This window comes from Diospyros lotus, chromosome 6 (genome assembly GCF_014633365.1).
Source record: "Diospyros lotus cultivar Yz01 chromosome 6, ASM1463336v1, whole genome shotgun sequence".
Taxonomy (NCBI): Eukaryota; Viridiplantae; Streptophyta; class Magnoliopsida; order Ericales; family Ebenaceae; genus Diospyros; species Diospyros lotus.
In genome coordinates, this window is record NC_068343.1 from 46673866 (window position 1) to 46686743 (window position 12878).

The 12878-nt window shown below is 41.7% G+C and overlaps 1 long non-coding RNA gene across 2 annotated transcripts; it reads right to left on the minus strand.

Annotated features, from left to right (window-relative positions):
• Positions 1 to 1315: 1315 nt before the first annotated feature.
• Positions 1316 to 9578, minus strand: LOC127804882 (uncharacterized). Of its 2 annotated transcripts, none has more exons than XR_008023766.1 (3): positions 9440 to 9578; positions 9059 to 9152; positions 1316 to 1584 (listed from the first exon to the last, which is right to left on the minus strand). It is a non-coding gene; the product is annotated as an uncharacterized LOC127804882 (long non-coding RNA). The 2 variants fall into 2 exon arrangements; XR_008023767.1 differs by lacking the exon at positions 1316 to 1584 and adding an exon at positions 8345 to 8689.
• Positions 9579 to 12878: the final 3300 nt, after the last annotated feature.

Sequence of the window (12878 nt, forward strand, 5' to 3'; positions counted from 1 at the left end):
TAGAACCCGAGCAGGTGTCCCGAATAACGAATACAAAACCTGTCATGCATGCACCTCACATTCAAATATACCTGATCATGAATATGAAAATCTGAACCAAATCCAAAACACCGCATGCATAACAAAACACCATAGGCCCAACAAAGTTACATTTACAATCACTGACCAAAGACAAATCCAAACCACAAAACAAACCACAACCTGTCACAGAAGACGTCGTAAATCCCCAAAGTCTCAAAGTACAAAAGCCATAAGATAAAGCTAACTCGACTTGCCTTGTACACCATCTACAGAGAAGTTAGACTTCATTGGGACCATCCCCAATTTTTCCCTTGCCCTTACCTGGAATGAAGAGAAGCAAAGGAGTGAGTCACAAGACTCAGCAAGCTCATACAAAATGACCGGATAACAAGAATAAGCACTACAAAGTACCCTGCACCTAACATGCAGTATCCATGCAAAGCATGTCCATGTCAACAAACAAATGCCAGGTGTCTCGTGCATAAAAGAAATGTGCTCATACAAGGTATTGGGGCCCACAAAAGAAAACAATGGCACCCAAACCCATGATATATACTTGAGTGAGCCAGTGCAGACTGAACCTGCAACCTGTAAAGAAAACCTCAAGTGGGAGTGACCTCACCGAGTCACAACACGCTAACCCAAAAGAACTCGCGTGTGTGGAAATATAACCAGCGCGGTGTACCCGACACTGTCACAGCTATGGTCTCAATCTCAATCAAAAGCCGGCATTAAATATCAAGTAAATGCACACATATAAAATGCAATGGCACATGGGCAGAAACCTGATATAAGGCCCCCATAAAACCAAGCATCAAGTCACGCCCGCCCACATAGGCAAATACACTCAATGTAGTGCTCATGACTAGCTAACTATTTGATAAAATAAACAGAAATGTATGCACGTGGCCAAACATTCAGTCACATGAGTCCCCCAATGGATGCAACCCAAATCCCGGCACACAATACCCTGATATGCAAGATGCCAAAAGGTGGGTGACTGATAGTATTAGCTGCCCTGGCTCGTCTGTGGCCAGTCATGATAGTCGATAGTTGGGCCCATATCACCAACCATTATCTACCAGGACGCAACGGTCGACAACCAGTAGCTTAACACTCGTCACCATAATAGATCGCCCTCTCGTAGGGAGAACATGACCACACCTAGAGACTTGGCTATCCCTGAAACCAAACTCGGCCTTAGGTTGGATACTACCCTGAGGATAACCTAGCTTCATTCCGCTTAGGAGGTAGAGTGTAACGCCCCAACCCCAAGATAGTATATAAGGTACTATAATATTTACACGGGCGTTAAGGAAATCCCATATACTACAGTAAGGATCGTAACCTGAAATGTTGGGACTTCCATAAAATAAACATTCACACACACAATTTATCAAGATAGCAGGGAAAGTAGACTTCATTCTCCACGAGACAAAATATTGTCAAAGTTAAGAGTACAAATCTTGTAACATACTACAACATCATAAGAGACGCCTAAACAAGATAACTACACTCGCGCCGCCTCTAGGCCTTCTCCCTTTGAGCCCGAGCCTGACAGATCTGGAACATTTGAATATTCCAGGGGTATGAACACCCGGGTTAGATCGTTAAATCTAAGTGAGGGTTAAAATAACTTCATGCGTGCAAATGCAAAATGCAGAGATGCATGCTCCAGGTGGATGTGACGCCAGGGTGTTGCAATCACCCCTGCCAACCTTATCATGTAACACAGCCTAACAACACGGCCAAGTGAAGACTCCCTTCACCCATGATATTCACAACTAGTCACAAGCCACACGTAGTGATGCATGAACAAATGGAAAGAAACATGCGTATCAAACGAAATAACATGATATGCACATGTAATCACCGCCATCATGCTCAATAATATGCACAACATGTAAGAAATACAGTTTAGAAACCACTCACCGAAGCTTCCCACTTCTTGGTTGCACAAATTCACGGCCAAACGTCGCTCCAAGTGGACTGTTCTATAAAAACCGAGACCTTTTTGTATCCAAACCTAAAATAAGTTTAGATATATAAGTAGCTACTAAAATTAGGAGTTTTCATGAAAAATTTCAAGCCAAGAAGACCTATAACGCGCCCACACGCGCTCCCACAATGTCGGCCACGCGCCTGGACGCGCAGCTCTGTTTGGCGCGTGCGGCTCACGCGCCAGACGGACTTCCGACCCTGAAAATTAAAACGGGCATAACTCTCTCATTTTAACTCCGATTCGAGTGCCGTTTGAACCTACGGACTCCTCTTTCAACCCTCTACGTGGTTACAGAAAGAAGATGAGCTTACCTTGCAGTTTTGGTTACTGTTTTGCACGGATTTCAAGGGGCTCGTGCCTTCCAACGGCTTGCTTTTGGCTCCTACTCGGGCAGGGTTTCCTTCCCTTCTTTACAGCAGAGTTTCCCCTCCTTTATAAGCAACTTACCCCCCTTAATTTGGTGGCCAAAAACCCAACCCAAGGCATTCTTATATAGTGCCCTTAAATCCATAGGATTGTGACACTTGGCTTTCTAAGATGGTGACACTTGGCACTTGAGATTTACACCCTAATTATTGCTTTCTTCCCATGGTGACAAGTGGCTCTTGAGATATGAGCCTTATCATGACATTTTTAACCCTTTAACGAATGAATTTTCGCCACATGTTATGGAGATTTGAGCCGTAATGATTGCTTTCATCCTACGGCGCCACGTGTCCTCGAGATATGAGCTTTCATTATTACTTTCTTCCTACTACGACATGTGTCCCTCAAGATGTGAGCCTTCATCATTGCTTCCATCCTACGGTGCCACGTGTCCCTCGAGATTGGTGTTTAATTATTACTTTTAATTTTCCATCCAAATTACGCCACGTGTCCATGTAATCATTTCTACCCATGTGTCTCCATCCATATGGTGACATGTGTCCATTAATTGAATTTAATTCGGGTTTGAAATCCACAGCCACTTTTGATATCGTTTTGGAATCCAAAGTTAGGTTTAAATGAACTTTGAAGTCCATTGCCCTTAAGTCCCCTAAAGATCCTTGAATCTCACAAATTCCCAAGTCTTTGAGAACCTAAAGAAAATCGGGAAATCGTTTAATTTATTAAATAGAAATAGCTTACAAGTTTTAGGGTATTACATTCACCCCTCCTTAAAAGAAAATTTCGTCCTCGAAATTTATTCCATATTCTCTAATACATCAAAAAGATAAGGGTATTTCTGGCGCATCTCTTGTTCTCTTTCCCATGTGATGTCTTCAAGGTTGTGATGTCTCCATAACACTTTTACTAGCGGTATTGCTTTATTCCTCAGCACTTGCTCCTTTCGATCAAGAATTTCCACAGGTTCCTCTATAAATGACAAATTGTCTTGCAGCTCGACTACTTCTGCAGATGTCTGTTGAGATGGATCTGGCTCGAATTTCCTCAATTGAGATACATGAAAAACGTTGTGAATGTTAGATAGTGCTGGGGGTAAGGCCAATCTATATGCGACTGGTCCAACCCGTTCTAAAACTTCATATGGCCCGATGTACCGCGGGCTCAATTTTCCTTGCTTCTTTCCTCTGGAGATCATACGGAAAGGCGAAACCTTTAAGTATACATTATCCCCCATCTTGAACTCCAAATCTCTCCTTCGGTTATCCGCATAGGATTTTTGTCTACTTTGGGCAATCTTCATTCGTTCTTGAATCATTTTGATCTTTTCACTGGTCCTTTGTACCAATTCGGGACCCAAAAGTTGTCTCTCACCCACTTCCGTCCAGCAAAGCGGTGTCCTGCACTTCCTCCCATAGAGGGCTTCATAAGGCGCCATCCCGATGCTACTGTGATAGCTATTATTATATGCAAATTCAACCAATGGTAAGTGCTCTTCCCAACTCCTCGAAAAGTCAATTACACAAGCCCGTAGCATGTCTTCCAATGTTTGAATTGTTCTTTCCGACTGTCCGTCAGTTTGGGGATGATAAGCAGTGCTCAAACGTAACTGTGTTCCCAAACTTTGCTGCAAACTTTCCCAAAATCGAGAAGTAAATCTCGGGTCTCTATCGGAGACTATGCTGACCGGCGTCCCATGCAATCGAATTATCTCCTTAATGTAGAGTTGAGCCAATTTGCTTACTGAATGCCCAACCTTCATGGGTAAGAAGTGCGCAGATTTAGTTAGCCTGTCTACTATTACCCATATGGCATCATTTCCAGTGGGTGTTTTTGGCAATCCTATTACGAAATCCATGGTCACATGCTCCCATTTCCATTCGGGGATTTCTAGCGGTTGAAGTTTTCCAGCAGGTTTCTGATGCTCAGCTTTTATTCGTTGACAGGTATCACATTGAGCTACGTATCGAGCAACACTTTTCTTCATCCCTGGCCACCAGTACAAATCCCTCAAGTCTTTATACATCTTGGTAGCTCCGGGATGAATAGTATATTTAGCCCGATGTGCTTCTTCCAGAATTGCTTGCCTCAAATCCTTATCTCTGGGCACGTAGACTCGATTTTGGAATCGAAGCACTCCATTCGAGAAATCAAAATCAGGATTCTTAACTCGCCCTTGGTCATCCACCCAAGACTTTATCCTCGAATCCTCAGAAGTAGCTTGCCGAATCTGTTCTAGAAGATGAGAGTGAATTGTTAGGCTAGCGACGTAAACAGACATTTCTTTAGGCATCACATTCACTGTCAACTGGCTAAAAGCCTCCACCAGTTCCCATTCCTGAGACATCAAACTGGCCATCAACATAGGCCCTTTCCTACTTAGTGCATCAGCCACTAAGTTTGCCTTCCCAGGATGGTACTGGATTGTACAGTCGTAATCCTTCAAAAATTCCATCCATCGCCGCTGCCTCATATTCAAGTCTTTCTGAGAGAACAGATACTTCAAGCTTTTATGATCCGTGAAGACCTCAAATTTCTCACCATACAAATAGTGCCGCCAGAGCTTCAAGGCAAACACCACCGCAGCTAATTCTAAATCATGCGTGGGATAATTTCGTTCATGTGGCTTTAACTGTCTAGATCCGTAAGCTATCACTTTCCCATATTGCATAAGGACACATCCCAATCCGTTTTTTGATGCATCAGTATATATCATGAATCCTCCTGACCCATTGGGCATTGACAAGATGGGTGCAGAAATCAACCTCCTTTTCAACTCATTGAAACTTTGCTCACAAGCTTCACTCCATTCGAATTTAACCCCCTTTTGGGTGAGTCGTGTGAGGGGCATAGCTATACGGGAAAATCCTTCCACAAATTTCCTATAGTAACCCGCTAGCCCTAAAAAGCTTTTTATTTCAGTCACCGTCTTAGGCGACCCCCAGCTTTTTATTGACTCGACTTTAGTGGGGTCCACTGCTATTCCATCCTCCGATATGACATGACCCAAGAAAGCTACCTTTCTCATCCAAAATTCGCATTTCGAAAATTTAGCATAAAGCTTATGTTTCTGGAGAGTCTCCAAAACAATCCTTAAATGTTGCTCATGTTCTTCCTCACTCTTTGAGTAAATCAAGATATCATCAATAAATACAATCACAAACTGATCCAGGTAAGATTTAAACACCCTATTCATTAGATCCATAAAAGCAGCAGGTGCATTGGTTAGCCCAAATGGCATTACCAAATACTCGTAGTGTCCATACCGTGATCTGAAAGCAGTTTTTGGAATGTCCTCTGCCCTAATTCTCAGTTGATAATATCCCGACCTCAAATCAATTTTAGAGAACACCCTCGCCCCTTGTAGCTGATCAAAGAGTTCATCAATCCTTGGCAACGGATACTTATTTTTGATGGTAACTTTGTTTAATTGGCGGTAATCTATACACATCCTTAAGCTCCCATCTTTCTTCTTTACAAATAATACTGGGGCTCCCCAAGGTGACACACTTGGCTGAATAAAACCCTTGTCTAAAAGGTCTTGGAGCTGACTTCTTAGCTCTTTTAGCTCTGCTGGGGCCATCCTATAAGGTGGTATAGATATCGGGTTTACCCCAGGTACAACTTTTATAGCAAATTCAATTTCCCGACGAGGGGGTAATCCTGGTAGGTCCTCTGGAAAAACTTGAGGAAATTCCTTTACCACAGGTATGTCACCTAATTCCCATTTCTTATTCTCAACCCCTTCGACACAAGCTAGATACCCATAAGCACCATTTTCCATCATTCTAATGGCCTTAAGCACAGTTATTCGCTTGATTTCCCCAATACTATCCTGACCTCGAAATTTCACCCAAGTTCCACACTCGTCTTGTAAGCTTACTACCTTTCTACGACAATCCACTTTGGCATTATATTTAGATAGGAAATCCATCCCTAAGATTAGATCAAAATCTTGTATGTCCAGGGATATAAGCTCAATTGCCCACTCACCATTTCCAAATGAAATCTTCCCATCCTTATAACCCAAACGGGTTTCCATCTCTTTATTTAAAGGAGTGGCTATCACCATGGGGTAACTAAGTTCTTCCAACTCCAATTCTAAGCATCGTGTCAATGCATGAGATATGAATGAATGCGTGGATCCAGGATCTACCAGTACTTGTACCGAGGTATTAAGAAAGATCATCGTACCTTGAATTACTGCTGGATTTAAGGTCACATCTTCCTTTGACAGGTTGAATACGCGACCTTGGCGAAATCCTTGGCTCCCTTTATTTGCTCCCTGCTGACCTGGTCCCTTCCCTTGCGGACAATCCTTGGAAACATGGCCGGGTCGTTGACAATTGTAGCACACCCGTCCCTTCGTACATTCACGGATCATGTGGTCATTAGCTCCGCAATTATAGCACTTTGGGGTCTCTATCTTGCATGGCTTCCCTGAATGTGACTTCTGACATTTAGGGCAATTCTCTTTTTTCTTGAAATTTTTCCCTCGAGGTCCTAAGTTTGACCCTCTATCAAACTTCCTGTCTGTTGGGTTTTGGGATTCATTTCTCAAGGAGTTCATCCTCTCATGATTACTCTCCACAGTCTGGGCTTGAAAGACTACTTCTGCATACGTGCGTGGCCCGACAGAACTCAAGGCTTGTTGAATTTCCATTTTCAATCCTCCCAGGAATTTTTGAGCCTTGGCCTCCTCGTCCAAATTATAGATAGGCATATACTTAATGAGACGTGTGAACCTATCTTCATACTGGGCAACTGACATGCCCTCGGTCTGTCGCAGGTTCATGAACTCTCGGCTTTTCTCCATCTTCTTGCACAGAGGAAAGTACTTAGCATTGAAAAGTTCCTTAAATCGCGCCCACGAAACATTTGGCTCACCTTGCCCTTCAGGACTTCGTAAGGCCCTCTGCATCGTCTTCCACCATTGATCTGCCTCGTCTCGAAGTTGGAAAGTGGCACAACTAACCTTATCCTCCTCATCACAGCCAATGAAGTCAAAGATTTTCTCGATTTGTTCCACCCAATACTCGCTTTCGCAAGGATCGGCTCCTGCTTTCCCTCGAAAAATGGGTGGATTCAGTCGCTGAAATCGGTCGCTGATATCTGGACTTCGGGGATTGATATGCCCCGTTGGCTGTGTAGGTCGTGTCCCTTGCATGACGACAACCATGTTCTCAAGAATCCGCTCGACTCGGATCATCCGATCTCCATATTCTTGATTCCTCTCATGCGGTTGGCTACCCTGGGGTGCCTCTGTCCTTTCCTCCCGAACTTCATTTCCTTGCCTACAGTTCCGGGTCCGACGGGTGTTCACCATCTGAAAACATCCACACAAGAAATCATAAGACTAGCATTGTTAACGTGTGGCTTCTAACGATCTATCTACAACAAATGAGTAAACTAAGCATACCACCATGTATCCGGAAAATTCCCAAATGCTATCATCAGTACTTAAGTTGCGCCTACCCAACCTTTGCCCAGTTTCATATGGTGTCCCTAATCCCAAAAGTTTCCCTAGGCACTAACCATTCTGGTCGTTCTAGTGTCTTTCAATTCTACTAATCTTAAGATTTAATGAGTCATACCTAAAGGAAATCCAATACCTTCATCCTCAATTAGATCCTGCAATCCCTTGAAAATCCCCAAAAATGGCCGCCTGATTTTCCAAAAGCCATTATTCCTAATTCTTAAAATCTCGGATTTGTACTTGAACATATTCCTCATTCCCCAAATATTTCAAAATCTAGATCCCCAATAATTGCTTAAACTTCTTCGTCACGTTTATTGGTAGGCCACGAGATTTCATCTAACAACAAATACACTTACATATCCTTATTCATTACTACTATCGTTCGTACATATAAACAAGCTGCCCTGCTGACGTGGATCCATTCCTGATATAGGGCAACATCTCCAAAGTTAGTCTCATTAAACCCAAATCAAAATTATAGGGCTCTGATACCAACTGTAACGCCCCAACCCCAAGATAGTATATAAGGTACTATAATATTTACACGGGCGTTAAGGAAATCCCATATACTACAGTAAGGATCGTAACCTGAAATGTTGGGACTTCCATAAAATAAACATTCACACACACAATTTATCAAGATAGCAGGGAAAGTAGACTTCATTCTCCACGAGACAAAATATTGTCAAAGTTAAGAGTACAAATCTTGTAACATACTACAACATCATAAGAGACGCCTAAACAAGATAACTACACTCGCGCCGCCTCTAGGCCTTCTCCCTTTGAGCCCGAGCCTGACAGATCTGGAACATTTGAATATTCCAGGGGTATGAACACCCGGGTTAGATCGTTAAATCTAAGTGAGGGTTAAAATAACTTCATGCGTGCAAATGCAAAATGCAGAGATGCATGCTCCAGGTGGATGTGACGCCAGGGTGTTGCAATCACCCCTGCCAACCTTATCATGTAACACAGCCTAACAACACGGCCAAGTGAAGACTCCCTTCACCCATGATATTCACAACTAGTCACAAGCCACACGTAGTGATGCATGAACAAATGGAAAGAAACATGCGTATCAAACGAAATAACATGATATGCACATGTAATCACCGCCATCATGCTCAATAATATGCACAACATGTAAGAAATACAGTTTAGAAACCACTCACCGAAGCTTCCCACTTCTTGGTTGCACAAATTCACGGCCAAACGTCGCTCCAAGTGGACTGTTCTATAAAAACCGAGACCTTTTTGTATCCAAACCTAAAATAAGTTTAGATATATAAGTAGCTACTAAAATTAGGAGTTTTCATGAAAAATTTCAAGCCAAGAAGACCTATAACGCGCCCACACGCGCTCCCACAATGTCGGCCACGCGCCTGGACGCGCAGCTCTGTTTGGCGCGTGCGGCTCACGCGCCAGACGGACTTCCGACCCTGAAAATTAAAACGGGCATAACTCTCTCATTTTAACTCCGATTCGAGTGCCGTTTGAACCTACGGACTCCTCTTTCAACCCTCTACGTGGTTACAGAAAGAAGATGAGCTTACCTTGCAGTTTTGGTTACTGTTTTGCACGGATTTCAAGGGGCTCGTGCCTTCCAACGGCTTGCTTTTGGCTCCTACTCGGGCAGGGTTTCCTTCCCTTCTTTACAGCAGAGTTTCCCCTCCTTTATAAGCAACTTACCCCCCTTAATTTGGTGGCCAAAAACCCAACCCAAGGCATTCTTATATAGTGCCCTTAAATCCATAGGATTGTGACACTTGGCTTTCTAAGATGGTGACACTTGGCACTTGAGATTTACACCCTAATTATTGCTTTCTTCCCATGGTGACAAGTGGCTCTTGAGATATGAGCCTTATCATGACATTTTTAACCCTTTAACGAATGAATTTTCGCCACATGTTATGGAGATTTGAGCCGTAATGATTGCTTTCATCCTACGGCGCCACGTGTCCTCGAGATATGAGCTTTCATTATTACTTTCTTCCTACTACGACATGTGTCCCTCAAGATGTGAGCCTTCATCATTGCTTCCATCCTACGGTGCCACGTGTCCCTCGAGATTGGTGTTTAATTATTACTTTTAATTTTCCATCCAAATTACGCCACGTGTCCATGTAATCATTTCTACCCATGTGTCTCCATCCATATGGTGACATGTGTCCATTAATTGAATTTAATTCGGGTTTGAAATCCACAGCCACTTTTGATATCGTTTTGGAATCCAAAGTTAGGTTTAAATGAACTTTGAAGTCCATTGCCCTTAAGTCCCCTAAAGATCCTTGAATCTCACAAATTCCCAAGTCTTTGAGAACCTAAAGAAAATCGGGAAATCGTTTAATTTATTAAATAGAAATAGCTTACAAGTTTTAGGGTATTACATAGAGAGTGAACAAGCTCTCTAGAAATGCAGTCAAGACACGCTGGGTACATTTACAACCTCTATGGTTTTATTAAACTATACCTTTATTTTTATAATAACTCAATGAGTTACTACATATAATACATAACTATTAAGAATATATTATAATATATATAATTTAATAAATTATGACACAGAGTATTTATTATTTACTAATATTATTTCTATTATTATTTTTAAGAAATAAAGATAATAATAAAAATAATCTTTACTAATATTATCTATTACTATTATTATTTATTTAGATAACTCAAATTATACTTATAATCTTTAAGCAACATTTACATAAATGTGTGTATATATATATATATCTAAGTACTTCAAGCTCCAAGTGCACAAGGACGTGCTGCTGCCTCCAATTTCATCCTTCAACATTATATATACATATAAATATATCACTTCAATTTCTCCCCTCATGAACACACCTAATGAACACACCTATTAATTATCTTAAGCTTCCCCAGTGAACCCACACACACGCACACACAATGAACTCACTTAGCTCAATATATATATATATATATATATCACTACACGCCATGGCAGCCGCTTGAACCTATCGAAACTTCCATTCCCAAACTTTAAACACCTCAGTACCCCTCACGATCACATGCAGGAAGGCTGTAAAAATCGGATATGCATACAGATATGGCCACTGAAACCCACTGCCACTTCATATATATATATATATATATCTCCGTTACATATATAAACACACAGTAACCCACTTGGACTGCTCAAAGCACACACTCACAATCTGACATCCGAGACCCAAAGGGAAGAAAAGAGGGAAGAGAGGCTTGCACACTAGAGGAACATGAGAGGAGCAACCGAACAGAAAAACAGTCAGCTTCCTCTCAGCCAAATAGAGACTCTGCAACACGTCGCTACATATATGTATATATATAAACGTTGTATAATCAGTCTTGAATAACAAACCCACTGCACCCACTTAATCCGGCCATTACCGAGAACAACTAAAGATGGAGAAGCAATCGAAGAGGGAGAGGAGAAGAGCTTGCCTGATTCACGAAGAAGAAGACCCAAAATCTGCCAAACTCATCTCCTTCTTCCTCTGTTTTCTTCTTCCTCCCAGCTCTCAACAACTCTCTGAAAATTCTTTGCCAATTCCTCACATTCTCTCTGCTACTCTCTCAATATATATATATTGGCAAAGCAAGAGACAGCGATTAATGGCCTAGACGCATGCCCCGACCACATCAAAATCAAGATAATGGTCTCTGAACTTGCTCCCAGAAATGCGTTCTGTCGGATCTAAGAAAATACCCGATGCCCAACCCAGATCCGGATTTGAGAGGGTTTGATGAAAAACGGATGTTTCTGGACAGATTCGACACGCTGTTGAATTTTGGGCATAACTCACTCGTTCGAGATCCGATTGAGCTAATTCAAAATGGTATGGAAAGACAAGATACAGATCTACAACTTTTATGATTTAAGTTTTGAGAGAATCGGGTTTAATCACAGTCAAAATTTAGATTGAATGAGGAGACAAAATGCTGAAACGCATGGCTTACGAAATTCTGGACAGTTCCAACATATCATACTAATTTGACCATAACTCTCTCATATGAGCTCCAATTTGGGTGATTCAAGATGATATGGAAATCTAAGAGAAATGGATACAACTTTCATGCTTTGGGTTTTCAGAGATTCGGGTTGACTCAGGGTCAAAGTCGAGTTTCAATATAAACATTGCACACTGAAAAAATAGGCCATCCGAATCACACACTACCCTATTGAATTACCAATTAAATTCATTCCCACACTCCAAACGTATACGCAACACTTAATTAACTAAATTTGGGTCATTACATTATAGATCTTGTAGATTGTAGAAGCTTGATTGACATTAGCTCGTCTATTCAACATCTCAACAGCCTTAATTACTTGCGTCTTGAGGGCTGTGAAAGTCTTAGAAGCTTTTCAAATGACGTTCATTTTGATTCTCTTAGAAATCTTGATCTCTCATCATGCATTAATCTCATGAAATTTCCTCAGGTTTCAGGGAATGTTCGGATATTGAGTTTAAAAAGATCTGAAATCCAAGAAGTTCCCTCATCGGTTGAAAGTCTAACTAAGCTCATTTTGTTTGAACTTTCAGATTGTTCTAGGCTCATGCATATCTCAACCAACATTTGTAAAGTGAAGTCTCTTTGTTGATCTTTAGGATCACTGCACACAGTCTAACCTAATCCACTCAAGAACCCTCAGATTATACCCTCAAACCAGAATACAAAGTAAATTAGAAACAACAACAAGAATTGAAAAACAAAACAGCAAATCAAACACACAAGAACACTCAAAATTTATCCTAGTTTAGTCTCTTAAAGAGACCTACATCTAGACTGTCTTGGGCACCATGAAAACTCCACTATCTTGAATACTTTGGCAATTACATGCGCTAGAACAACCTCTCTTTCCCACAGTCTAAAATCCTAGACTATACAGAGATGAAAATCCCGAGAGAACATACAAAGATAACCCTTCTCTCAGCCTAGCACATTCTCGCTCAACACCTCACAAGATATCCAACTGTTTCC